We start from the raw sequence: 25,906 nt of genomic DNA, 5'->3' as shown, positions 1-25,906 counted from the left end.
TTCCAGCCACAACTAATTTTTTTTCAAGCTCTGTACCAATAACAACTGAATCCGAAACATCCACACTGAAGACAATAGTACAAAATTCCAGCATCCCAACAGCACCAGTCCTATCCACTGAAAGCTTTCATACAAACATCCCAACTCAGCAAGAAACAGCATTACTTCCAACTAATGCTTCACAAAATGTTTTGGCAAGTTCTGCATCAAATATAGCAGAAACCCCAGCAGCACCAACACCACCAACCACAAATACAGTTGAAGTGATGGCAACAACTACAGAATTAATCCAAAGTACAGGTCTGAGGCCAATCTCTGCTAGAAGAGAAGAAACAGTATCTGTAGATGAAATAACCTCAGTCAATATCTCTACAACAATGCAACACTCCTCAACTTCTCCAATCAAAGCCACAAGTAACTTCCTATCAAATTCTGTAGCAACTAAAGTGGAACCGCCAACAACACTCACACTGGTAACAGCTTCAAATGAAGTGAAGGAAATAACGGCAGCAGAAATGATACATACCTCCTCTAAAGTTACACCTACAACAACCAAAGGAACAGCATCACTGCATGAAAGCACCTCATTTAATATCAATACAACAACGCACCACTCCTCAACTTCTCCAGTTAAAGCCACAAGTAACTTCCTCTCAAGGTCTGTAGCAAGTAAAGTGGAATCGCCAACAACACTCACACTGGTAACAGCTTCAAATGAAGTGAAGGAAATAACCACAGCAGAAATGATACATACCACTGCTAAAGTTACACCTTCAACACCTAAGCGAACAACATCACAGTATGAAACCACCTCATTTAATATCCATAGAACTATGTACCATTCCGGAACTTCTCCACTGACAGCAGCAAGAAACCTTCAATCAACCTATGTACCAAGTGCAACAGAATCAACATCACCGCTCACACCCACATTTCCAAATGAAGTTCATGAAACAACCAATGCAGAAACAATGCTTAACACCACTAATATTACAACTTCAACACCTAAGGGAACAACATCGCTGCATGAAACCACCTTGATGAATATCCAAGAAAATTCTAAAGTTACATCTTCAGTTCCAGCCACAACTAATTTTTTTTCAAGCTCTGTACCAATAACAACTGAATCCGAAACATCCACACTGAAGACAATAGTACAAAATTCCAGCATCCCAACAGCACCAGTCCTATCCACTGAAAGCTTTCATACAAACATCCCAACTCAGCAAGAAACAGCATTACTTCCAACTAATGCTTCACAAAATGTTTTGGCAAGTTCTGCATCAAATATAGCAGAAACCCCAGCAGCACCAACACCACCAACCACAAATACAGTTGAAGTGATGGCAACAACTACAGAATTAATCCAAAGTACAGGTCTGAGGCCAATCTCTGCTAGAAGAGAAGAAACAGTATCTGTAGATGAAACAACCTCAGTCAATATCCCTACAACAATGCAACACTCCTCAACTTCTCCAATCAAAGCCACAAGTAACTTCCTCTCAAATTCTGTATCAAGTAAAGTGGAACCGCCAACAACACTCACACTGGTAACAGCTCCAAATGAAGTGAAGGAAATAACGGCAGCAGAAATGATACATACCTCCTCTAAAGTTACACCTACAACACCCAAAGGAACAGCATCACTGCATGAAAGCACCTTGATGTATATCCAAGAAAATTCTAAAGTAACATCTTCAGTTCCAGCCACAACTAATTTTTTTTCAAGCTCTGTACCAATAACAACTGAATCCGAAACATCCACACTGAAGACAATAGTACAAAATTCCAGCATCCAAACAGCACCAGTCCTATCCACTGAAAGCTTTCATACAAACATCCCAACTCAGCAAGAAACAGCATTACTTCCAACTAATGCTTCACAAAATGTTTTGGCAAGTTCTGCATCAAATATAGCAGAAACCCCAGCAGCACCAACACCACCAACCACAAATACAGTTGAAGTGATGGCAACAACTACAGAATTAATCCAAAGTACAGGTCTGAGGCCAATCTCTGCTAGAAGAGAAGAAACAGTATCTGTAGATGAAACAACCTCAGTCACTATCCCTACAACAATGCAACACTCCTCAACTTCTCCAATCAAAGCCACAAGTAACTTCCTCTCAAATTCTGTAGCAAGTAAAGTGGAACCGCCAACAACACTCACACTGGTAACAGCTTCAAATGAAGTGAAGGAAATAACGGCAGCAGAAATGATACATACCTCCTCTAAAGTTACACCTACAACACCCAAAGGAACAGCATCACTGCATGAAAGCACCTCATTTAATATCAATACAACAACGCACCACTCCTCAACTTCTCCAGTTAAAGCCACAAGTAACTTCCTCTCAAGGTCTGGAGCAAGTAAAGTGGAATCGCTAACAACACTCACACTGGTAACAGCTTCAAATGAAGTGAAGGAAATAACCACAGCAGAAATGATACATACCACTGCTAAAGTGACACGTTCAACAACTAAGCGAACAACATCACAGTATGAAACCACCTCATTTAATATCCATAGAACTATGTACCATTCCGGAACTTCTCCACTGACAGCAGCAAGAAACCTTCAATCAACCTATGTACCAAGTGCAACAGAATCAACATCACCGCTCACACCCACATTTCCAAATGAAGTTCATGAAACAACCAATGCAGAAACAATGCTTAACACCACTAATATTACAACTTCAACACCTAAGGGAACAACATCGCTGCATGAAACCACCTTGATGAATATCCAAGAAAATTCTAAAGTAACATCTTCAGTTCCAGCCACAACTAATTTTTTTTCAAGCTCTGTACCAATAACAACTGAATCCGAAACATCCACACTGAAGACAATAGTACAAAATTCCAGCATCCAAACAGCACCAGTCCTATCCACTGAAAGCTTTCATACAAACATCCCAACTCAGCAAGAAACAGCATTACTTCCAACTAATGCTTCACAAAATGTTTTGGCAAGTTCTGCATCAAATATAGCAGAAACCCCAGCAGCACCAACACCACCAACCACAAATACAGTTGAAGTGATGGCAACAACTACAGAATTAATCCAAAGTACAGGTCTGAGGCCAATCTCTGCTAGAAGAGAAGAAACAGTATCTGTAGATGAAACAACCTCAGTCACTATCCCTATAACAATGCAACACTCCTCAACTTCTCCAATCAAAGCCACAAGTAACTTCCTCTCAAATTCTGTAGCAAGTAAAGTGGAACCGCCAACAACACTCACACTGGTAACAGCTTCAAATGAAGTGAAGGAAATAACGGCAGCAGAAATGATACATACCTCCTCTAAAGTTACACCTACAACACCCAAAGGAACAGCATCACTGCATGAAAGCACCTTGATGTATATCCAAGAAAATTCTAAAGTAACATCTTCAGTTCCAGCCACAACTAATTTTTTTTCAAGCTCTGTACCATTAACAACTGAATCCGAAACATCCACACTGAAGACAATAGTACAAAATTCCAGCATCCAAACAGCACCAGTCCTATCCACTGAAAGCTTTCATACAAACATCCCAACTCAGCAAGAAACAGCATTACTTCCAACTAATGCTTCACAAAATGTTTTGGCAAGTTCTGCATCAAATATAGCAGAAACCCCAGCAGCACCAACACCACCAACCACAAATACAGTTGAAGTGATGGCAACAACTACAGAATTAATCCAAAGTACAGGTCTGAGGCCAATCTCTGCTAGAAGAGAAGAAACAGTATCTGTAGATGAAACAACCTCAGTCACTATCCCTACAACAATGCAACACTCCTCAACTTCTCCAATCAAAGCCACAAGTAACTTCCTCTCAAATTCTGTAGCAAGTAAAGTGGAACCGCCAACAACACTCACACTGGTAACAGCTTCAAATGAAGTGAAGGAAATAACGGCAGCAGAAATGATACATACCTCCTCTAAAGTTACACCTACAACACCCAAAGGAACAGCATCACTGCATGAAAGCACCTCATTTAATATCAATACAACAACGCACCACTCCTCAACTTCTCCAGTTAAAGCCACAAGTAACTTCCTCTCAAGGTCTGGAGCAAGTAAAGTGGAATCGCTAACAACACTCACACTGGTAACAGCTTCAAATGAAGTGAAGGAAATAACCACAGCAGAAATGATACATACCACTGCTAAAGTGACACGTTCAACAACTAAGCGAACAACATCACAGTATGAAACCACCTCATTTAATATCCATAGAACTATGTACCATTCCGGAACTTCTCCACTGACAGCAGCAAGAAACCTTCAATCAACCTATGTACCAAGTGCAACAGAATCAACATCACCGCTCACACCCACATTTCCAAATGAAGTTCATGAAACATCCAATGCAGAAACAATGCTTAACACCACTAATATTACAACTTCAACACCTAAGGGAACAACATCGCTGCATGAAACCACCTTGATGAATATCCAAGAAAATTCTATAGTAACATCTTCAGTTCCAGCCACAACTAATTTTTTTTCAAGCTCTGTACCAATAACAACTGAATCCGAAACATCCACACTGAAGACAATAGTACAAAATTCCAGCATCCCAACAGCACCAGTCCTATCCACTGAAAGCTTTCATACAAACATCCCAACTCAGCAAGAAACAGCATTACTTCCAACTAATGCTTCACAAAATGTTTTGGCAAGTTCTGCATCAAATATAGCAGAAACCCCAGCAGCACCAACACCACCAACCACAAATACAGTTGAAGTGATGGCAACAACTACAGAATTAATCCAAAGTACAGGTCTGAGACCAATCTCTGCTAGAAGAGAAGAAACAGTATCTGTAGATGAAACAACCTCAGTCAATATCTCTACAACAATGCAACACTCCTCAACTTCTCCAATCAAAGCCACAAGTAACTTCCTCTCAAATTCTGTAGCAAGTAAAGTGGAACCGCCAACAACACTCACACTGGTAACAGCTTCAAATGAAGTGAAGGAAATAACGGCAGCAGAAATGATACATACCTCCTCAAAAGTTACACCTACAACACCCAAAGGAACAGCATCACTGCATGAAAGCACCTTGATGAATATCCAAGAAAATTCTAAAGTAACATCTTCAGTTCCAGCCACAACTAATTTTTTTTCAAGCTCTGTACCAATAACAACTGAATCCGAAACATCCACACTGAAGACAATAGTACAAAATTCCAGCATCCCAACAGCACCAGTCCTATCCACTGAAAGCTTTCATACAAACATCCCAACTCAGCAAGAAACAGCATTACTTCCAACTAATGCTTCACAAAATGTTTTGGCAAGTTCTGCATCAAATATAGCAGAAACCCCAGCAGCACCAACACCACCAACCACAAATACAGTTGAAGTGATGGCAACAACTACAGAATTAATCCAAAGTACAGGTCTGAGGCCAATCTCTGCTAGAAGAGAAGAAACAGTATCTGTAGATGAAACAACCTCAGTCAATATCCCTACAACAATGCAACACTCCTCAACTTCTCCAATCAAAGCCACAAGTAACTTCCTCTCAAATTCTGTAGCAAGTAAAGTGGAACCGCCAACAACACTCACACTGGTAACAGCTTCAAATGAAGTGAAGGAAATAACGGCAGCAGAAATGATACATACCTCCTCTAAAGTTACACCTACAACACCCAAAGGAACAGCATCACTGCATGAAAGCACCTCATTTAATATCAATACAACAACGCACCACTCCTCAACTTCTCCAGTTAAAGCCACAAGTAACTTCCTCTCAAGGTCTGTAGCAAGTAAAGTGGAATCGCCAACAACACTCACACTAGTAACAGCTTCAAATGAAGTGAAGGAAATAACCACAGCAGAAATGATACATACCACTGCTAAAGTTACACCATCAACACCAAAGCGAACAACATCACCGTATGAAACCACCTCATTTAATATCCATAGAACTATGTACCATTCCGGAACTTCTCCACTGACAGCAGCAAGAAACCTTCAATCAACCTATGTACCAAGTGCAACAGAATCAACATCACCGCTCACACCCACATTTCCAAATGAAGTTCATGAAACAACCAATGCAGAAACAATGCTTAACACCACTAATATTACAACTTCAACACCTAAGGGAACAACATCGCTGCATGAAACCACCTTGATGAATATCCAAGAAAATTCTAAAGTAACATCTTCAGTTCCAGCCACAACTAATTTTTTTTCAAGCTCTGTACCAATAACAACTGAATCCGAAACATCCACACTGAAGACAATAGTACAAAATTCCAGCATCCCAACAGCACCAGTCCTATCCACTGAAAGCTTTCATACAAACATCCCAACTCAGCAAGAAACAGCATTACTTCCAACTAATGCTTCACAAAATGTTTTGGCAAGTTCTGCATCAAATATAGCAGAAACCCCAGCAGCACCAACACCACCAACCACAAATACAGTTGAAGTGATGGCAACAACTACAGAATTAATCCAAAGTACAGGTCTGAGGCCAATCTCTGCTAGAAGAGAAGAAACAGTATCTGTAGATGAAACAACCTCAGTCAATATCCCTACAACAATGCAACACTCCTCAACTTCTCCAATCAAAGCCACAAGTAACTTCCTCTCAAATTCTGTAGCAAGTAAAGTGGAACCGCCAACAACACTCACACTGGTAACAGCTTCAAATGAAGTGAAGGAAATAACAGCAGCAGAAATGATACATACCTCCTCTAAAGTTACACCTACAACACCCAAAGGAACAGCATCACTGCATGAAAGCACCTCATTTAATATCAATACAACAACGCACCACTCCTCAACTTCTCCAGTTAAAGCCACAAGTAACTTCCTCTCAAGGTCTGTAGCAAGTAAAGTGGAATCGCCAACAACACTCACACTGGTAACAGCTTCAAATGAAGTGAAGGAAATAACCACAGCAGAAATGATACATACCACTGCTAAAGTGACACATTCAACAACTAAGCGAACAACATCACAGTATGAAACCACCTCATTTAATATCCATAGAACTATGTACCATTCCGGAACTTCTCCACTGACAGCAGCAAGAAGCCTTCAATCAACCTATGTACCAAGTGCAACAGAATCAACATCACCGCTCACACCCACATTTCCAAATGAAGTTCATGAAACAACCAATGCAGAAACAATGCTTAACACCACTAATATTACAACTTCAACACCTAAGGGAACAACATCGCTGCATGAAACCACCTTGATGAATATCCGAGAAAATTCTAAAGAAACATCTTCAGTTCCAGCCACAACTAATTTTTTTTCAAGCTCTGTACCAATAACAACTGAATCCGAAACATCCACACTGAAGACAATAGTACAAAATTCCAGCATCCCAACAGCACCAGTCCTATCCACTGAAAGCTTTCATACAAACATCCCAACTCAGCAAGAAACAGCATTACTTCCAACTAATGCTTCACAAAATGTTTTGGCAAGTTCTGCATCAAATATAGCAGAAACCCCAGCAGCACCAACACCACCAACCACAAATACAGTTGAAGTGATGGCAACAACTACAGAATTAATCCAAAGTACAGGTCTGAGGCCAATCTCTGCTAGAAGAGAAGAAACAGTATCTGTAGATGAAACAACCTCAGTCAATATCCCTACAACAATGCAACACTCCTCAACTTCTCCAATCAAAGCCACAAGTAACTTCCTCTCAAATTCTGTAGCAAGTAAAGTGGAACCGCCAACAACACTCACACTGGTAACAGCTTCAAATGAAGTGAAGGAAATAACCACAGCAGAAATGATACATACCACTGCTAAAGTGACACATTCAACAACTAAGCGAACAACATCACAGTATGAAACCACCTCATTTAATATCCATAGAACTATGTACCATTCCGGAACTTCTCCACTGACAGCAGCAAGAAGCCTTCAATCAACCTATGTACCAAGTGCAACAGAATCAACATCACCGCTCACACCCACATTTCCAAATGAAGTTCATGAAACAACCAATGCAGAAACAATGCTTAACACCACTAATATTACAACTTCAACACCTAAGGGAACAACATCGCTGCATGAAACCACCTTGATGAATATCCGAGAAAATTCTAAAGAAACATCTTCAGTTCCAGCCACAACTAATTTATTTCCAAGCTCTCTACCAATAACGCCTGAATCCAAATCATCCACCCTGAAGAAAATAGTAAAAAATTTCAGTATCCCAACAACACCAATCCTATCCACTGAAAGCTTTCATACAAACATCCCAACTCAGAAAAAAACAACATTACTTCCAATTAATGCCACTATAATTGTATGGGCAAGTTCTGCATCAAATAGACCTGAAACCCCAGCAGCACCAAGAACACCAACCACAAATACAGTTGAAGTGATGGCAACAATTACAGAATTAATCCAAAGTACAGGTCTGACGCCAATCTCTGCTAGAAGAGAAGTAACAGTATCTGTAGATGAAACAACCTCAGTCAATAACCCTACAACAATGCAACACTCCTCAACTTCTCCAATCAAAGCCACAAGTAACTTCCTCTCAAATTCTGTAGCAAGTAAAGTGGAATCGCCAACAACACTCACACTGGTAACAGCTTCAAATGAAGTGAAGGATATAACGGCAGCAGAAATGATACATACCTCCTCTAAAGTTACAACTCCAACACTCAAAGGAACAGCATCACTGCATGAAAGCACCTCATTTAATATCAATACAACAATGCACCACTCCTCAACTTCTCCAGTTAAAGCCACAAGTAACTTCCTCTCAAGGTTTGTCGCAAGTAAAGTGGAATCGCCAACAACACTCACACTGGTAACAGCTTCAAATGAAGTGAAGGAAATAACCACAGCAGAAATGATTCATAACACTGCTAAAGTTACACCTTCAACACCTAAGCGAACAACATCACCGTATGAAACCACCTCATTTAATATCCATAGAACTATGCACCATTCTGTAACTTCTCCTCTGACAGCAGCAAGAAACCTTCAATCAACCTATGTACCAAGTGCAACAGAATCAACATCACCGCCCACATCCACATTTCCAAATGAAGTTCATGAAACAACCATTGCAGAAACAATCCTTACGACCACTAATATTACACCTTCAACAGCTAAGGGAAGAACATCGCTGCATGAAACCACCTTGATGAATATCCGAGAAAATTCTAAAGAAACATCTTCAGTTCCAGCCACAACTAATTTATTTCCAAGCTCTCTACCAATAACGCCTGAATCCAAATCATCCACACTGAAGAAAATAGTACAAAATTTCAGCATCCCAACAACACCAATCCTATCCACTGAAAGCTTTCATACAAACATCCCAACTCAGAAAAAAACAACATTACTTCCAATTAATGCCACTATAATTGTATGGGCAAGTTCTGCATCAAATAGACCTGAAACCCCAGCAGCACCAAGAACACCAACCACAAATACAGTTGAAGTGATGGCAACAACTACAGAATTAATCCAAAGTACAGGTCTGACGCCAATCTCTGCTAGAAGAGAAGTAACAGTATCTGTAGATGAAACAACCTCAGTCAATATCCCTACAACAATGCAACACTCCTCAACTTCTCCAATCAAAGCCACAAGTAACTCCCTCTCAAATTCTGTAGCAAGTAAAGTGGAACCGCCAACAACACTCACACTGGTAACAGCTTCAAATGAAGTGAAGGAAATAACGGCAGCAGAAATGATACAAACCTCCTCTAAAGTTACACCTACAACACCCAAAGGAACAGCATCACTGCATGAAAGCACCTCATTTAATATCAATACAACAATGCCCCACTCCTCAACTTCTCCAGTTAAAGCAACAAGTAACTTCCTCTCAAGGTCTGTAGCAAGTAAAGTGGAATCGCCAACAACACTCACACTGATATCAGCTTCAAATGAAGTGAAGGAAATAACCACAGCAGAAATGATACATACCACTGCTAAAGTGACACCTTCAACACCTAAGCGAACAACATCACCGTATGAAACCACCTCATTTAATATCCATAGAACTATGTACCATTCCGAAACCTCTCCACTGACAGCAGCAAGAAACCTTCAATCAACCTATGTACCAAGTGCAACAGAATCAACATCACCGCTCACACCCACATTTCCAAATGAAGTTCATGAAACAACCAATGCAGAAACAATGCTTAACACCACTAATATTACAACTTCAACACCTAAGGGAACAACATCGCTGCATGAAACCACCTTGATGAATATCCAAGAAAATTCTATAGTAACATCTTCAGTTCCAGCCACAACTAATTTTTTTTCAAGCTCTGTACCAATAACAACTGAATCCGAAACATCCACACTGAAGACAATAGTACAAAATTCCAGCATCCCAACAGCACCAGTCCTATCCACTGAAAGCTTTCATACAAACATCCCAACTCAGCAAGAAACAGCATTACTTCCAACTAATGCTTCACAAAATGTTTTGGCAAGTTCTGCATCAAATATAGCAGAAACCCCAGCAGCACCAACACCACCAACCACAAATCCAGTTGAAGTGATGGCAACAACTACAGAATTAATCCAAAGTACAGGTCTGAGGCCAATCTCTGCTAGAAGAGAAGAAACAGTATCTGTAGATGAAACAACCTCAGTCACTATCCCTACAACAATGCAACACTCCTCAACTTCTCCAATCAAAGCCACAAGTAACTTCCTCTCAAATTCTGTAGCAAGTAAAGTGGAACCGCCAACAACACTCACACTGGTAACAGCTTCAAATGAAGTGAAGGAAATAACGGCAGCAGAAATGATACATACCTCCTCTAAAGTTACACCTACAACACCCAAAGGAACAGCATCACTGCATGAAAGCACCTCATTTAATATCCATAGAACTATGCACCATTCTGTAAGTTCTCCTCTGACAGCAGCAAGAAACCTTCATGAAACAACCAATGCAGAAACAATCCTTACGACCACTAATATTACACCTTCAACAGCTAAGGGAAGAACATCGCTGCATGAAACCACCTTGATGAATATCCGAGAAAATTCTAAAGAAACATCTTCAGTTCCAGCCACAACTAATTTATTTCCAAGCTCTCTACCAATAACGCCTGAATCTAAATCATCCACACTGAAGAAAATAGTACAAAATTTCAGCATCCCAACAACACCAATCCTATCCACTGAAAGCTTTCATACAAACATCCCAACTCAGAAAAAAACAACATTACTTCCAATTAATGCCACTATAATTGTATGGGCAAGTTCTGCATCAAATAGACCTGAAACCCCAGCAGCACCAAGAACACCAACCACAAATACAGTTGAAGTCATGGCAACAACTACAGAATTAATCCAAAGTACAGGTCTGACGCCAATCTCTACTAGAAGAGAAGTAACAGTATCTGTAGATGAAACAACCTCAGTCAATATCCCTACAACAAAGCAACACTCCTCAACTTCTCCAATCAAAGCCACAAGTAACTTCCTCTCAAATTCTGTAGCAAGTAAAGTGGAATCGCCAAAAACACTCACACTGGTAACAGCTTCAAATGAAGTGAAGGAAATAACGGCAGCAGAAATGATACATACCTCCTCTAAAGTTACAACTACAACACCCAAAGGAACAGCATCACTCCATGAAAGCCCCTCATTTAATATCAATACAACAACGCACCACTCCTCAACTTCTCCAGTTAAAGCCACAAGTAACTTCCTCTCAAGGTCTGTAGCAAGTAAAGTGGAATCGCCAACAACACTCACACTGGTAACAGCTTCAAATGAAGTGAAGGAAATAACCACAGCAGAAATTATACATAACACTGCCAAAGTTAAACCTTCAACACCTAAGCGAACAACATCACCGTATGAAACCACCTCATTTAATATCCATAGAACTATGCACCATTCTGTAAGTTCTCCTCTGACAGCAGCAAGAAACCTTCATGAAACAACCAATGCAGAAACAATCCTTACGACCACTAATATTACACCTTCAACAGCTAAGGGAAGAACATCGCTGCATGAAACCACCTTGATGAATATCCGAGAAAATTCTAAAGAAACATCTTCAGTTCCAGCCACAACTAATTTATTTCCAAGCTCTCTACCAATAACGCCTGAATCCAAATCATCCACACTGAAGAAAATAGTACAAAATTTCAGCATCCCAACAACACCAATCCTATCCACTGAAAGCTTTCATACAAACATCCCAACTCAGAAAAAAACAACATTACTTCCAATTAATGCCACTATAATTGTATGGGCAAGTTCTGCATCAAATAGACCTGAAACCCCAGCAGCACCAAGAACACCAACCACAAATACAGTTGAAGTGATGGCAACAACTACAGAATTAATCCAAAGTACAGGTCTGACGCCAATCTCTGCTAGAAGAGAAGTAACAGTATCTGTAGATGAAACAACCTCAGTCAATATCCCTACAACAATGCAACACTCCTCAACTTCTCCAATCAAAGCCACAAGTAACTCCCTCTCAAATTCTGTAGCAAGTAAAGTGGAACCGCCAACAACACTCACACTGGTAACAGCTTCAAATGAAGTGAAGGAAATAACGGCAGATGAAATGATACAAACCTCCTCTAAAGTTACACCTACAACACCCAAAGGAACAGCATCACTGCATGAAAGCACCTCATTTAATATCAATACAACAATGCCCCACTCCTCAACTTCTCCAGTTAAAGCAACAAGTAACTTCCTCTCAAGGTCTGTAGCAAGTAAAGTGGAATCGCCAACAACACTCACACTGATATCAGCTTCAAATGAAGTGAAGGAAATAACCACAGCAGAAATGATACATACCACTGCTAAAGTGACACCTTCAACACCTAAGCGAACAACATCACCGTATGAAACCACCTCATTTAATATCCATAGAACTATGTACCATTCCGAAACCTCTCCACTGACAGCAGCAAGAAACCTTCAATCAACCTATGTACCAAGTGCAACAGAATCAACATCACCGCTCACACCCACATTTCCAAATGAAGTTCATGAAACAACCAATGCAGAAACAATGCTTAACACCACTAATATTACAACTTCAACACCTAAGGGAACAACATCGCTGCATGAAACCACCTTGATGAATATCCAAGAAAATTCTATAGTAACATCTTCAGTTCCAGCCACAACTAATTTTTTTTCAAGCTCTGTACCAATAACAACTGAATCCGAAACATCCACACTGAAGACAATAGTACAAAATTCCAGCATCCCAACAGCACCAGTCCTATCCACTGAAAGCTTTCATACAAACATCCCAACTCAGCAAGAAACAGCATTACTTCCAACTAATGCTTCACAAAATGTTTTGGCAAGTTCTGCATCAAATATAGCAGAAACCCCAGCAGCACCAACACCACCAACCACAAATACAGTTGAAGTGATGGCAACAACTACAGAATTAATCCAAAGTACAGGTCTGAGGCCAATCTCTGCTAGAAGAGAAGAAACAGTATCTGTAGATGAAACAACCTCAGTCACTATCCCTACAACAATGCAACACTCCTCAACTTCTCCAATCAAAGCCACAAGTAACTTCCTCTCAAATTCTGTAGCAAGTAAAGTGGAACCGCCAACAACACTCACACTGGTAACAGCTTCAAATGAAGTGAAGGAAATAACGGCAGCAGAAATGATACATACCTCCTCTAAAGTTACACCTACAACACCCAAAGGAACAGCATCACTGCATGAAAGCACCTCATTTAATATCCATAGAACTATGCACCATTCTGTAAGTTCTCCTCTGACAGCAGCAAGAAACCTTCATGAAACAACCAATGCAGAAACAATCCTTATGACCACTAATATTACACCTTCAACAGCTAAGGGAAGAACATCGCTGCATGAAACCACCTTGATGAATATCCGAGAAAATTCTAAAGAAACATCTTCAGTTCCAGCCACAACTAATTTATTTCCAAGCTCTCTACCAATAACGCCTGAATCTAAATCATCCACACTGAAGAAAATAGTACAAAATTTCAGCATCCCAACAACACCAATCCTATCCACTGAAAGCTTTCATACAAACATCCCAACTCAGAAAAAAACAACATTACTTCCAATTAATGCCACTATAATTGTATGGGCAAGTTCTGCATCAAATAGACCTGAAACCCCAGCAGCACCAAGAACACCAACCACAAATACAGTTGAAGTGATGGCAACAACTACAGAATTAATCCAAAGTACAGGTCTGACGCCAATCTCTGCTAGAAGAGAAGTAACAGTATCTGTAGATGAAACAACCTCAGTCAATATCCCTACAACAATGGAACACTCCTCAACTTCTCCAATCAAAGCCACAAGTAACTTCCTCTCAAATTTTGTAGCAAGTAAAGTGGAATCGCCAACAACACTCACACTGGTAACAGCTTCAAATGAAGTGAAGGAAATAACGGCAGCAGAAATGATACATACCTCCTCTAAAGTTACACCTACAACACCCAAAGGAACAGCATCACTGCATGAAAGCACCTCATTTAATATCAATACAACAATGCCCCACTCCTCAACTTCTCCAGTTAAAGCAACAAGTAACTTCCTCTCAAGGTCTGTAGCAAGTAAAGTGGTCTCACCAACAACACTCACACTAGTAACAGCTTCAAATGAAGTGAAGGAAATAACCACAGCAGAAATGATACATACCACTGCTAAAGTTACACCTTCAACACCTAAGCAAACAACATTAGCATATGAAAGCACCTCATTTAATATCCATAGAACTATGCATCATTCTGTAACTTCTCCGCTGACAGCAGCAAGAAACCTTCAATCAACCTATGTACCAAGTGCAACAGAATCAACATCCTCGCTCACAGCCACATTTCCAAATCAAGTTCATGAAACAACCAATGCAGAAACAATGCTTATCACCACTAATATTACACCTTCAACACCCAAGGGAACAACATCGCTGCATCAAACCACCTTGATGAATATCCAAGAAAATTCTAAAGAACCATCTTCAGTTCGAGACACAACTAATTTTTTTCCAAGCTCTCTACCAATAACACCTGAATCCAAATCATCCACAATGAAGACAATAGTACAAAATTCCAGCATCCCAACAGCACCAGTCCTATCCACTGAAAGCTTTCATACAAACATCCCAACTCAACAAGAAACAGCATTAATTCCAACTAATGCTTCACAAAATGTTTTGGCAAGTTCTGCATCAAATAGAACAGAAACCCCAGCAGCACCAACAACACCAACCACAAATACAGTTGCATTGATTGAAACCACTACAGAACTTATCCAAAGTACAGCTCTGAGGCCAACCTCTGCTAGAAGAGAAGTATCAACATCACCTTCCACACCCACATTTTCAAATGAGGTTAAGGAAACAACCAATGCAGAACAAATGCTTACCACTTCTAATATTACAACTTCAACACCTAAGGGAACAACATCGCTACATGAAATGACCTCGATTGATAGCCAAACAACGTCTTCTTTTCCATCCACATCTATTTTCTTGTCAAGTTCTGTACCAACTGTATCCCAAAAATCTACATTGAACACAATAGTGCTAAATTCCCGCTTCCCAACATCACCAATTATTTCCACTGAAAGCTTTCTTCTGAACCCGTATCCTCACCACAAATCATCAATACTTCCAGCCACAGCTTCAAACACAATTTCAGTTTCTGCACCAATTACAGCCGGATTCCCAGCAAAATCTTCAAGAGCAACTATTATTCCTGTTGAAGTATCGGAAACAACTAAAGAATCAATCCAAAGTACAGCTGTGATTCCATCTTCAACTAGAGGAAAAGTATCATCAACTCTGCATGGAATAGCCTCAGTTAATATCTCTAGAACAATGCTCCATTCCTCCATCTCTCCAATTATGATCTCACGTAATGTCCTCTCAAATTCCTTGTCAAGTACTACAATATCAACAATAGCAATATCAACAAATAAAATGTTGGAAACAACTGCCACTGAATTAATTCACACTAACCACTCATTTCCACTTTCAACTACAACAAGATCTCCTCATGATATGACCTCACTGAATATCTCATCTACTCAACAACTGTCTTCAGTTTCAGCTACAACACATTTATCAAATTCAATATCAAATACAATTGAATCACAAACGTCCACACTGAAAACAGTTCAAAATATCAACTTAACTGCTTCTACATCATCACAAGTCACCATCCCAAGTAGCCCCTCTTCTAAAAGAATGACGACACTGACCTCAACTGTAAATTTAGAACCTTCTACTACAAGTTCATCAAATACACATCTTGCAACTACCACTGCTCCAACAATTACCGTACAAACAACACGGCCAGTAACTAGAATTAACACTCTCGCCACAACAATGAAACCACTGCTCCCAGTTACAACTTTAAAGACTAGTGTTACAGCTACCTCAAATTCACTAGCTACAACAAGCACTGCAAAAACTACTGTGTTGACCACAACAGCATCTACTGATCCTCCAACAGAAAAAGAAGGATTCCTTTACCTAAAGTTCAGAATTATCCGTCTTTTCATTCCAGCATATTCTGATCCAATGACATATGAATATCAACAACTGGCAACCAATGTAACAACTGAGGTATTCTTTATATAGAACTTTTGGGTTTAAATATTTCCTTTAAAAATATATCAAAAATAAAAAAAACTCAATGTATTACTGAAAGCTAAGTAATTTATTTATAAAACTTTTTTTTTTTTTTTAGTTGAATAAAGTATACAAATCTTTTTACCTGCTGACCTTCCAAAGATGCATTATCATCAGCTTTTGGTAAGTAAAATTCCATATTAAAACATGAAATATATAAATGCCATTTTACTTCAGATTTTATGTTTGTTAGGTCTAATCAGTTGCCTTTATTCATCACAATTATATAAGGCCATTTATCATTGTGAAATGAGTATACTAACAGTTACCAAGTATTTACAAATAGTTTCAATTTCATCCTTGGGCTATCTTCTGTAAAAAAAAAAAGTCTGCTCAGAGACTGTGTACATCTGAATTTGTCAATTTAACAATACATTCAGTAATAACAAAAGTAGAACCACCACCACCACCAAAAACAATAATAATATTAATTGCACATATGGAAATCATGTTACTGGTATTTCAATTTGAATATTATTGACTTTTATTGTCTCTCAAATCTGAATTGTAATTTCAGACTTTATATATTAACTTATTAACTTTATATATTAACTTATTAATATATTAACATATTTATTAACTAGTTATGCCTTATCAGTAACAGTAAACAGACAAATGTTTGAGAAATTTTGTCCGTAGCAACTGCTCCATCAAGTGTTATTTTATTCCCGTTTTTTTATTATTATTATTATTATTATTATTATTTTTATTTTTTTTTTTACAATTTTCATGTCTTTGTAAATCATATGTATATAACATTTTTTTCCATGAAAAATCTTCAAAAATTTGTTAAATCTGCTTTTTCAATTGCATTAAAATATTTTTGAATTTCATTATGCAGAGTAGTTTTCATGTCATTTCTGACAGTTGAATCTTTGCTGATTTCTTGGAAATTTTTTATAATAAGTATTACTGTCTTTAATGAATTTTCATGATGTGCGGGTAGTCCATTTATAATAAATTGCAGAGCATTTATTAAAATCATTATTCCTTTTTATGAGATTTATAATAGCAATGGTTAATATTATATATTATATTTTGTAAGGTAACCTATGTAAGAAAACTTGTCTCCAATCTTCTTCATTACTAGGCCTGGCTCAGTTGGCGTAACTTCCCAGTTGATTTTTGATAACCAGACAGTGGTGCCCAGCATAACAGACATTGAACAATCCTTAAAGCAAGCAATCAACGCATCCACTGTCTTCATAGATATCATTCCATCCAGTATTCAGGCTGGTCAGTATATCATCTTTAGTTTTTACAAATCTGTGTGTTATTGTAAATAGTGCATAATCTAAAAAAGATATATAAAAACAGATATTAATTTAATGAATTTAAATTGTGCATTGCATTAGGAGCACCAAAATGTCATATTTTTCTATAATTCACAGGACATTTCAAGCTAAATTAATATTTTAATTGCATGCTCATATATATATTTTTTTAAAATATAGATCAACGAAATGCCACTACTACCACCATCAACTCTACCATTACAACAATTGCAACAATGCAAACTGTCCAAACTTCTGCTGCAAGCACTTCCAATGGTGCAATGGCAAGAAACCGACCCAAAGATGTGGTCACTTTTCTTCTCTCTGTCATCCTAATCTATTTTATTTTAGCATCGCAATAACTGTTACCAGATTAAATGTACATATCAGTGATTTCCTAATGAACAGTGCCCATAATACACAGTAGTGTTAATAAGCAAATCCAAGAAAATTGCATAATTTAAAAACAATATTCGATTTTGTAAACACTGGTGTAATATCACAAAACATGGCTTCTAAAAATTAATCATACTATATTTATTTAATCTGTTTTATCTACCATTAAATTTCTCCAAATTATTCTTCAGAAGTCTAAGATCTTAATATATGTAATTCACACTTAAATGTCAGAAAGTCATGATATGTTATGTAATAATTTATATTGAACAAAATGACAGGAAAAACTACACGTGAAAAGTAAATATCTTACAGTCTTAAATGTTAATGGAAAAATAAATCCATTCTTTAAAATGTTTATTTTAATAGGATATGTTCTGCATATTTCAGCATAATCAGCTTTATATCAATAAAGTTATAAATGTATACATGTTTGTACAAACCTTGATTTATTTATGCATAACAGTTGCACAGTAATTTCTAACCTTCTCCAAGTCCTTGTAAACTGTAAAATTGCATCTATAAATCTATTAAGAAATTTAAATATAAATGTAAAATGTAAAGATCTTTTTTGTTTTATCTTGAATAGGTTCATATTCTAAATCATTTCCCTTCATCTGTAATAGGACCACCTTCTGCATGTTGCAGAAAAATAATTTAATTGATCTATAAATGTTTTGCACAAACCAATTGATGTAGTATCATCTGTTTATAATCTTGATCCAATAAACCTCAGTTAATTGAATTAACTGAGTTTTCTTGTGATGGTGGCATCAGACAGGGCAAGAAGTCTATTCTCCATCACACAAACAAAGTAAGGCAACAAGCTGCAGATGAGATTACTGGGTGGGCTTGCACCATTTATCTGACACTTTTATCCAAAGTGACTTACAATTATGACTGAGTTCAACTTGAGGGCCTTGCTGAGGGGCCCACTAGTGGCAGCAGTGGGGCTTGAACCAGCAACCTTCCAATTACAAACAAAGTACCTTAACTACTGCACTACCACTGCCCACTGCACTAGCGCATGAGGGGTAGGCAGCTCAGTAGTCCACTAATGTGCAGTGCCGATGTAAAGAACCTTTGGGCTTAAAGGACAGGGCAAATAAGGAACATGTGAAGATAATTAGTAGGCTGGTGATTGGGACCGGTGCTGTGCGTGGGTATATGCAAGTGTGTGCATGTCTCTCCAGCTGGATGGCCGGCCTGCCGTGATGGTTTTTTTTTTCATTGAGTTAACGCTCAACTATAGGCTGCTAGTAGATATTAATGAAAAGCAAAATTACATTTATAACGACACACACATAAATTTGAGTGAAATGTGCATTCTTAACAATTTGGGAAACAAAAACGATATAAACTTCAAATAGAAGATACTACACTAACAAAGAGGTTTATACATTTTTGTACAGTTAAATTTCAGTTTTTCTCTGATCAAGTTAGGCACCTTAAACACAATAAGTTCTGGAACTCAAAAAATATGGCATGATCTATAAATGATCAGTTTATTAGGTACATTATATTTCCCCATACTGGAAAGTTAACGTTGTCTTAGTTTTAAACTTTTAAACTTCTTCCTATAGCTGTTGTGCTGGCATTTGTATTTTTAAATTGCTCTTGCCTCTACCAGTGGATTTATCAACTTGTAGTTGAAAATTAGGTAAATATTATGATATCCTATTTAGTCTCAGTATGAGATGGCTTCCACCAAAATGTGGACAAAATCTAATATACATCCTTTCCAAGGTATATCAGATTTATTCACTCTGCCAAATAAAAAAGATGCAGCACATTTGTTCGAGATTGCATACTTGCCAGTTTATCAATAAGTTTAATCTCTCAGACATATTGCGTTACAACCCATTAGGTCAATTTATGAAACTCAGATTTATGTTTGATTAATAAAAATTGCATAAACCCGCTTTCACATTTTGATTCACTTTCAAAACAAAGATATGCTTTCCTGTTGTTTATTTTAAGCCATTTTTGTGGTCTGCCTTTGGTTGTGTCTTCACTGTAAGGTAAAATGTCCACACACATTTTAGGGACATGCTATAGGTGATGTGTTCCTTTTTTCCTCCACATTTTCATATTTCCTTCATTTTCATAGAGTTTTGTCTCATTTGTCTATCTCTTAAGTATAATTTCTTATGTAGTTTTTAGAAAACTGCAACACAGCCTTTCTGTTCTTAAGAGTTACTTAAGAGTAAGAAATCCCCTGGCGCTGTGGATACACAGGCATCTCGTCATTTGGGGAAAACTTTAAAATAGGACTCCATGTACTATGACTATGACAAGATCCCAGGTAAGCACCATGGGCCTGCCCGCCTTGATCAATGCTGCAGAGAGGAGCAACCTTCAGCCAAAGACATGAGTAGGCAGAGTGAATGCTCAAATAAATCATTTTAGTGTACTCTGTGTGTTCTCAACTGCAATTGAAATCCCATAGCCCTTGGGAGCTGCCAAGTGGGAATCACCCCGTTTGTACCAGTGGCCAGCCTATAGAAAACCCAGTTGGTTCCTGTCCCTGGCATGGAAGACACCGTCCTGCCACTTCTAGTTCTCTCCATGTCCAGTACCAGGTCTGTTCCTGTGGCTATGCCTCTGGACCTACTGGACCCACAGCCACTGAACGCCGCCATGCCTGCGGACCTACCAGACCTCCTGCTGAATGCTGCAGCCACGCCTCCAGACCTCCTGAACCCACCATCGAACGCCACAGCCTCACCTCCGTGTGTCCCAGGCCCACCACTGAATGTGCAGCTGCGCCTCCAGACCTGCTGCCAGCCACAGCCGCACCTCCAGACCTCCCAGATCCATATCCATTCACTGCCACGCCTTCGGTCCTGCTTCCTGACTCATCTGCTTCATGTTCCTTGCCTGTCTCGCCCTCGCCTGTGACTCCTGTTGCCTCCACCCAGTGGTTCCTACCCATCCTGCCCTGGCCTGTGTCTCCTGTTCCCCATGGGCCTCTCATGTCTCCTTTGTTGCCAGATCCTGCTGCTCCTTAGTGTTAGCCTTCCCCTGTGCCTGGTTTTGTTTTTGCCCCTGTTGTGGTGTTTGTTCCTGTGCCTGTTCCTGTGCCTGGTCTGTGCTGCGTTTTTGTTTTCCTCGTCCTTTTGTGCCTCCGGTTGTCCCTCGTCATTTGTCGCCTTTTGTTACGTCTCCTCATCCTCCCTCCTGGCCTATTTGTTGTCTTCAGTCTGCTTATATGCATGGTTCCATTCTTGCTCCCACTCCCACGTCTGCTCCTGTTTTTTTTTTTTTGTTAGTTTTTTTGCTATTTGGTCTGCTCACATTGTTGCCTCAGTTCCTGTGTCTCCCATATTTATTTGTCTGCTCCCACGTCTGTTTCCTTGCTTCCTCCTGTTGTGTCTCCAGTTTCTTTGTCTACTTCTCTGTCCGTGGTTTCCTTGTCTGCCCTTGTCTATCTGGCTCCTGTTTTTCGCCCCTGGGTCTGTTTCTGCTTCTGCTCCATATCTTGTCTGTTCTATTCCTCTCAGTGTCTTGTCCTAGTCCTCCTCTTGGTCCGTTTTTGCAGCACACTTTGGGGATTAAACGAAGTGTTAAACAAAGCCTGCGTCTTGTGTAATGCTCGTTATACCACGTATTTCAAGCACTGTGTTTTTTTCTGTCTTGTCGCTGGCCATTGTACTCAATGCATTGTATGTGATTGCTTATGTTTGATATTTATTCACATCGCTGCTTATGGTATTCTTCTTGTGTAACCTCCTCCTGTTTTTTGTTTTTGTGTGTTTGATTCCTTGTCATTATGTATTCCTGGACTCTCCATGTTGGCTCCCCGACTTTGGACTGTGATATTGACCCTGATTTTAGATTTGTCCCTAATAAATCTCATTCTTCTCAGCACATGTATCCACCTCCTAATTGCTGACATTACACTTAACTATATTGTCAAAATTGTATTTCTAATCCAGTGTCCTTTATCCATACCATAAGAAATTAAAACTGTAATATTACTTACAGAATGCCCTGTATCATTTATTAGTGTGTGATACAAGTGGCTTGCAGTGCATAAAGCAGGTATTCCCCACCACAAAATAAATAAATTAAATTGAAGTTTTCTGACTTAAGGTAGCATGTACATAGTGACATCTAATTAATGATGTTGCCCATTCTTCAGAATACTAAGGAGGGCCAGGTTGATTAGGCCAGCCTCTGTAGTGAAATTTATAAATTTCATTTGTCAGATTTCCTGTCATTTTGCTGTTGGATTTGCATTACAGAGCAGTTCAAAATATCACAAGAAAGGGCACATAGGAGTGAATCCCTGCTACCATACTAATGAGCAATTTTGATTAGTACCACTCAAACAGAAATGCATCCTATGGTAACCAACAATATGTAAAGTAGCCTATATGAATTGTTTGGTTTTTTTTGTGTTTTTTTATGTTATTGATGAAATATGTCTAAATTATTTTTTCCATCCACTTTTTAGTTAATTAGATTAAATATTTTATATTTAATATAATATAAAATATTTTGGATATTTTGTTAATATTGTGGAACTGGCATAGAAACGCTTACATATTCTAAAATAATTGATATTTGGACTATTAATCCCATCTAAAATGGTTACGAAAAGACCCAAAGTGCTAGTGTTTGTCATGGTAGGCTGGTCAACTAGCAGTTGAGACACATCAACTGCTTCACAGAACCACACTAAAGCACCTACCCTGGTCCCAATCACCCGTTTACTGATCTCAGTCACCTGTTCCTTGTTTTTCCTGTATTTGTTTACGCCCACAGCTTCCTAAAGTCAGCGCTGCACATTAGTGGACCGCTAAGCATATGCGTCAAGTACTTTTTTTTAAAAAAAACTTTGTCGTTGCATTGCAGCTTGATAACCTCACTTGAGTTATGGAAATTAAAGTCTCCTTTACCTCACCCTCACTTCTTGCTCTTTTTGCGCCATCACCGTCACAGACTGCACAGCCTGCAGACAGTGAAGCGAGCAGCCCTGATTGGGCAAAAGCCTGCTGGCTGTTCAGATGGTGGTACTGGAACAGCAAAGGCAGGAACTCTGGTTCTCCTCCATTCCATGGTGCAACAACTTGGATAATGCATGCAAAACCTCTCTGTGAGTCCTGAGAGCAGAATGGTCCCACCTACTATTCCTCCAGTTCCAGAAGGGGTGCGGTCGTCACCCTGGAGGTGTACAGAGGAGAACCCGAAAGCTGTGAGGGGTTGGTGGTTCAGTGTGGACTGTTTTTCAGTTACCAGTCCCCTCTGCCTGACCATGCTATGGTGTTGTTCATAATCTCTTGACTCACGGGGGAGGCACCTAAGGAGTTGCGCTGGTGACCAACTCCTCTTCGCTGTTGACCAACTACCCTGAGTTCATTAAGAAACTCAAGTCGGTGGTCCACCAAGTGGTCCCAGCCACTTTTGAGCAGCTGAGGGGAGCTCGATACTTCACCAAGCAAGACCTACACAGTGTCTATAATCTTATACAGATCAAGGAGGGCAACGAATGGAAAATGGCCTTCAGTATGTCCTCTGGACATTATGAGTACTTGTTTCTGCCTTATGGTCTAGTCACAATCCCCTGCATATTCCAGGCATATATTAATGAGGTCTTAAGGGAGTTTTTGGGTAGATGCGTTGTCGTTTTCATCGACGACATTCTGATTTAGTCATCTGCCTTTGACCGATATGTCCTCTGCACTCTCCTGTGTAACCATCTCTACTGCAAGTTGGAGAAGTGCGAGTTCCGACACAGAGAGGTGTTTCCTGAGATACATCATTTGGGAAGGCTCCTTGTGCATGCAACCATGTAAGGTTGAGGCGGTAACCAAATGGCCGAGACCCCAGACATGCCAGGAGCTACAACAGTTTGTGGGGTTTGCCAGCTTTTACCAGTGGTTCATCAGGTCCTTAGCACCCTGGCCAGGCTTCGCACAGACCTGCTCCAGGTATAAGTAAGCTGGAGGCAGAAAATGAGGCATTCAGGGACCTCAAAACCATTTTTTCTAACACTCTGGTACTGCAGCAACCCGAACCCACTAAGCCCTTCATCATTGAGGTAGATGTTCGGACGTGGGAGTCAGGGCATTGCTCTCTCAACTCACTGCGAAGGAGGTCAAGCTAAAATCAGTAGCCTACTTCTATCATAAACTGAGCCCTTTGGAACGTAATTATGGAGTCAGTTCCTCACCATGAAGTTCGCATTTGAGGAATGGAGGCACTGACTGGAGGCAGCACGGCACCCCTTTATGGTGACCACTGACCACAAGAACCTGGAGTACCTCCAGACAACAAAACAGTTGAACTCAAGGCAGGCTTGGTGGTCTCTCTTTCTCCATGTTGGTTTTCTGGATCACCTTCAGACCAAGATCACTCTCTAAGCAGTACAATGCTGAAGTGCAATCCACCAACCAGGAGCCAGGGCTCCTGCTTCTTGGCAGCTGTGCAATGGGATCTAGACTGCAGCATTGAGGCAGCTAATCCCCATCCTCAATGGCGCTAAATTTCGTGTCTGACACGGGGGTTCAATTCACATCACGGGTATGGTGAGAACTACAGGAAAAACTGAACATCATGTGAGCCTAACATCCATGGATCACCCCAAGGCCAATGGACAGGCAGAAAGAGCCAACCAAGAGTTAGGTAAGTTCTTCTGCTTGTACTTTCAGCAGCAGCCGGAGACATGGTGTACTTACCACTCCTTTGGGCAGAATATGTGAAAAAATCTCCACCACACAGAGACAAGGCTTACTCCCTTTGAGTGTGTCCTAGATTACCAGCCCGCTGTCCAGATGTGGACAGTGCAGTGAACAGGTGTGGGAGGAGTCAGTGCAGTGAACATGTGTGGGAGGAGACGCACCTGTGATTGCATTATGCCATAGCAGCTTTCAAATGGATAGCAGATAAGAGGCTCAGAGAGACCCCACATTACGAGCCAAGTGACAAGGTATGGGTAGCTGCAAAAGACAACCAGGTGGGTCCTGCAGACAAGATGAGCGCAAAATATACCAGTCCATACACCGTGCTTGGTTGGCTTAATGAGGTCACGTACAAGATAGGCTTGCCAGGGAGCCAGCGTGCATCAATGGCCTTCCATGTGTCTTCCTGAAGCTTGTGGTGGAGGGTCCCCTCTCTGACAAGGAAAACCCATTGGGTACGCCGGCAGCGGTGCTGGAAGTGGAGGGAGGACCCACCTATAAGGTGTGTGCCTTGCTTGATGGAGGAGAGGCAAGCAGCTGCAGTATCTCATGGACTGGGAGGTGTACAGTCCAGAGGAGTGTTGCTGGATTCTGACCTCTCAGGTACTGGACCCTGACCTCACTGCATCCTTTCACTGGGAATATCCACAGAAGCCTGCTCCTCGTCAGCCTGGCAGGCTGTGGTCTAGGAGGCTGGTGGGATCTTTGGGGGGTTCTGTCACAGTAGGCCATTCATCTAGCAGGAAGGACACACTAAAGCACCTACCTCAGTCCCAATCACCTGTAGAAAAAAAACATGGCAATTATTATTAGGTTACATGCATATAAAGACTACATTTATGCTCACTTTAATTAGAATAATCAATACTAGCTAATTATTATTAACAATGACTTG

General features: G+C 39.9%; 1 long non-coding RNA gene across 2 annotated transcripts in view; it reads left to right on the top strand.

Annotated features, from left to right (window-relative positions):
* LOC145657979 (uncharacterized) overlaps positions 1-18,751 on the top strand; it is a 62,020-nt gene extending 43,269 nt beyond the window's left edge. The window contains exons 5-8 of one of the 2 annotated variants that reach the window (XR_014123907.1): positions 16,531-16,589; positions 16,714-16,778; positions 17,746-17,891; positions 18,110-18,751. This is a non-coding gene — a long non-coding RNA (uncharacterized LOC145657979). Of the gene's footprint in view, positions 1-14,532; positions 16,590-16,713; positions 16,779-17,745; positions 17,892-18,109 lie in introns of those variants that run through there. The other variant, XR_014123906.1, reaches the window with a different exon arrangement.
* Positions 18,752-25,906: the final 7,155 nt, after the last annotated feature.

This window comes from Electrophorus electricus, chromosome 5, assembly GCF_041902795.1.
Source record: "Electrophorus electricus isolate QZ-2024a chromosome 5, ASM4190279v1, whole genome shotgun sequence".
Taxonomy (NCBI): Eukaryota; Metazoa; Chordata; class Actinopteri; order Gymnotiformes; family Gymnotidae; genus Electrophorus; species Electrophorus electricus.
The sequence above is the reverse complement of the archived record's forward strand: the minus strand, read 5'-3'. Positions and strand labels throughout refer to the sequence as shown.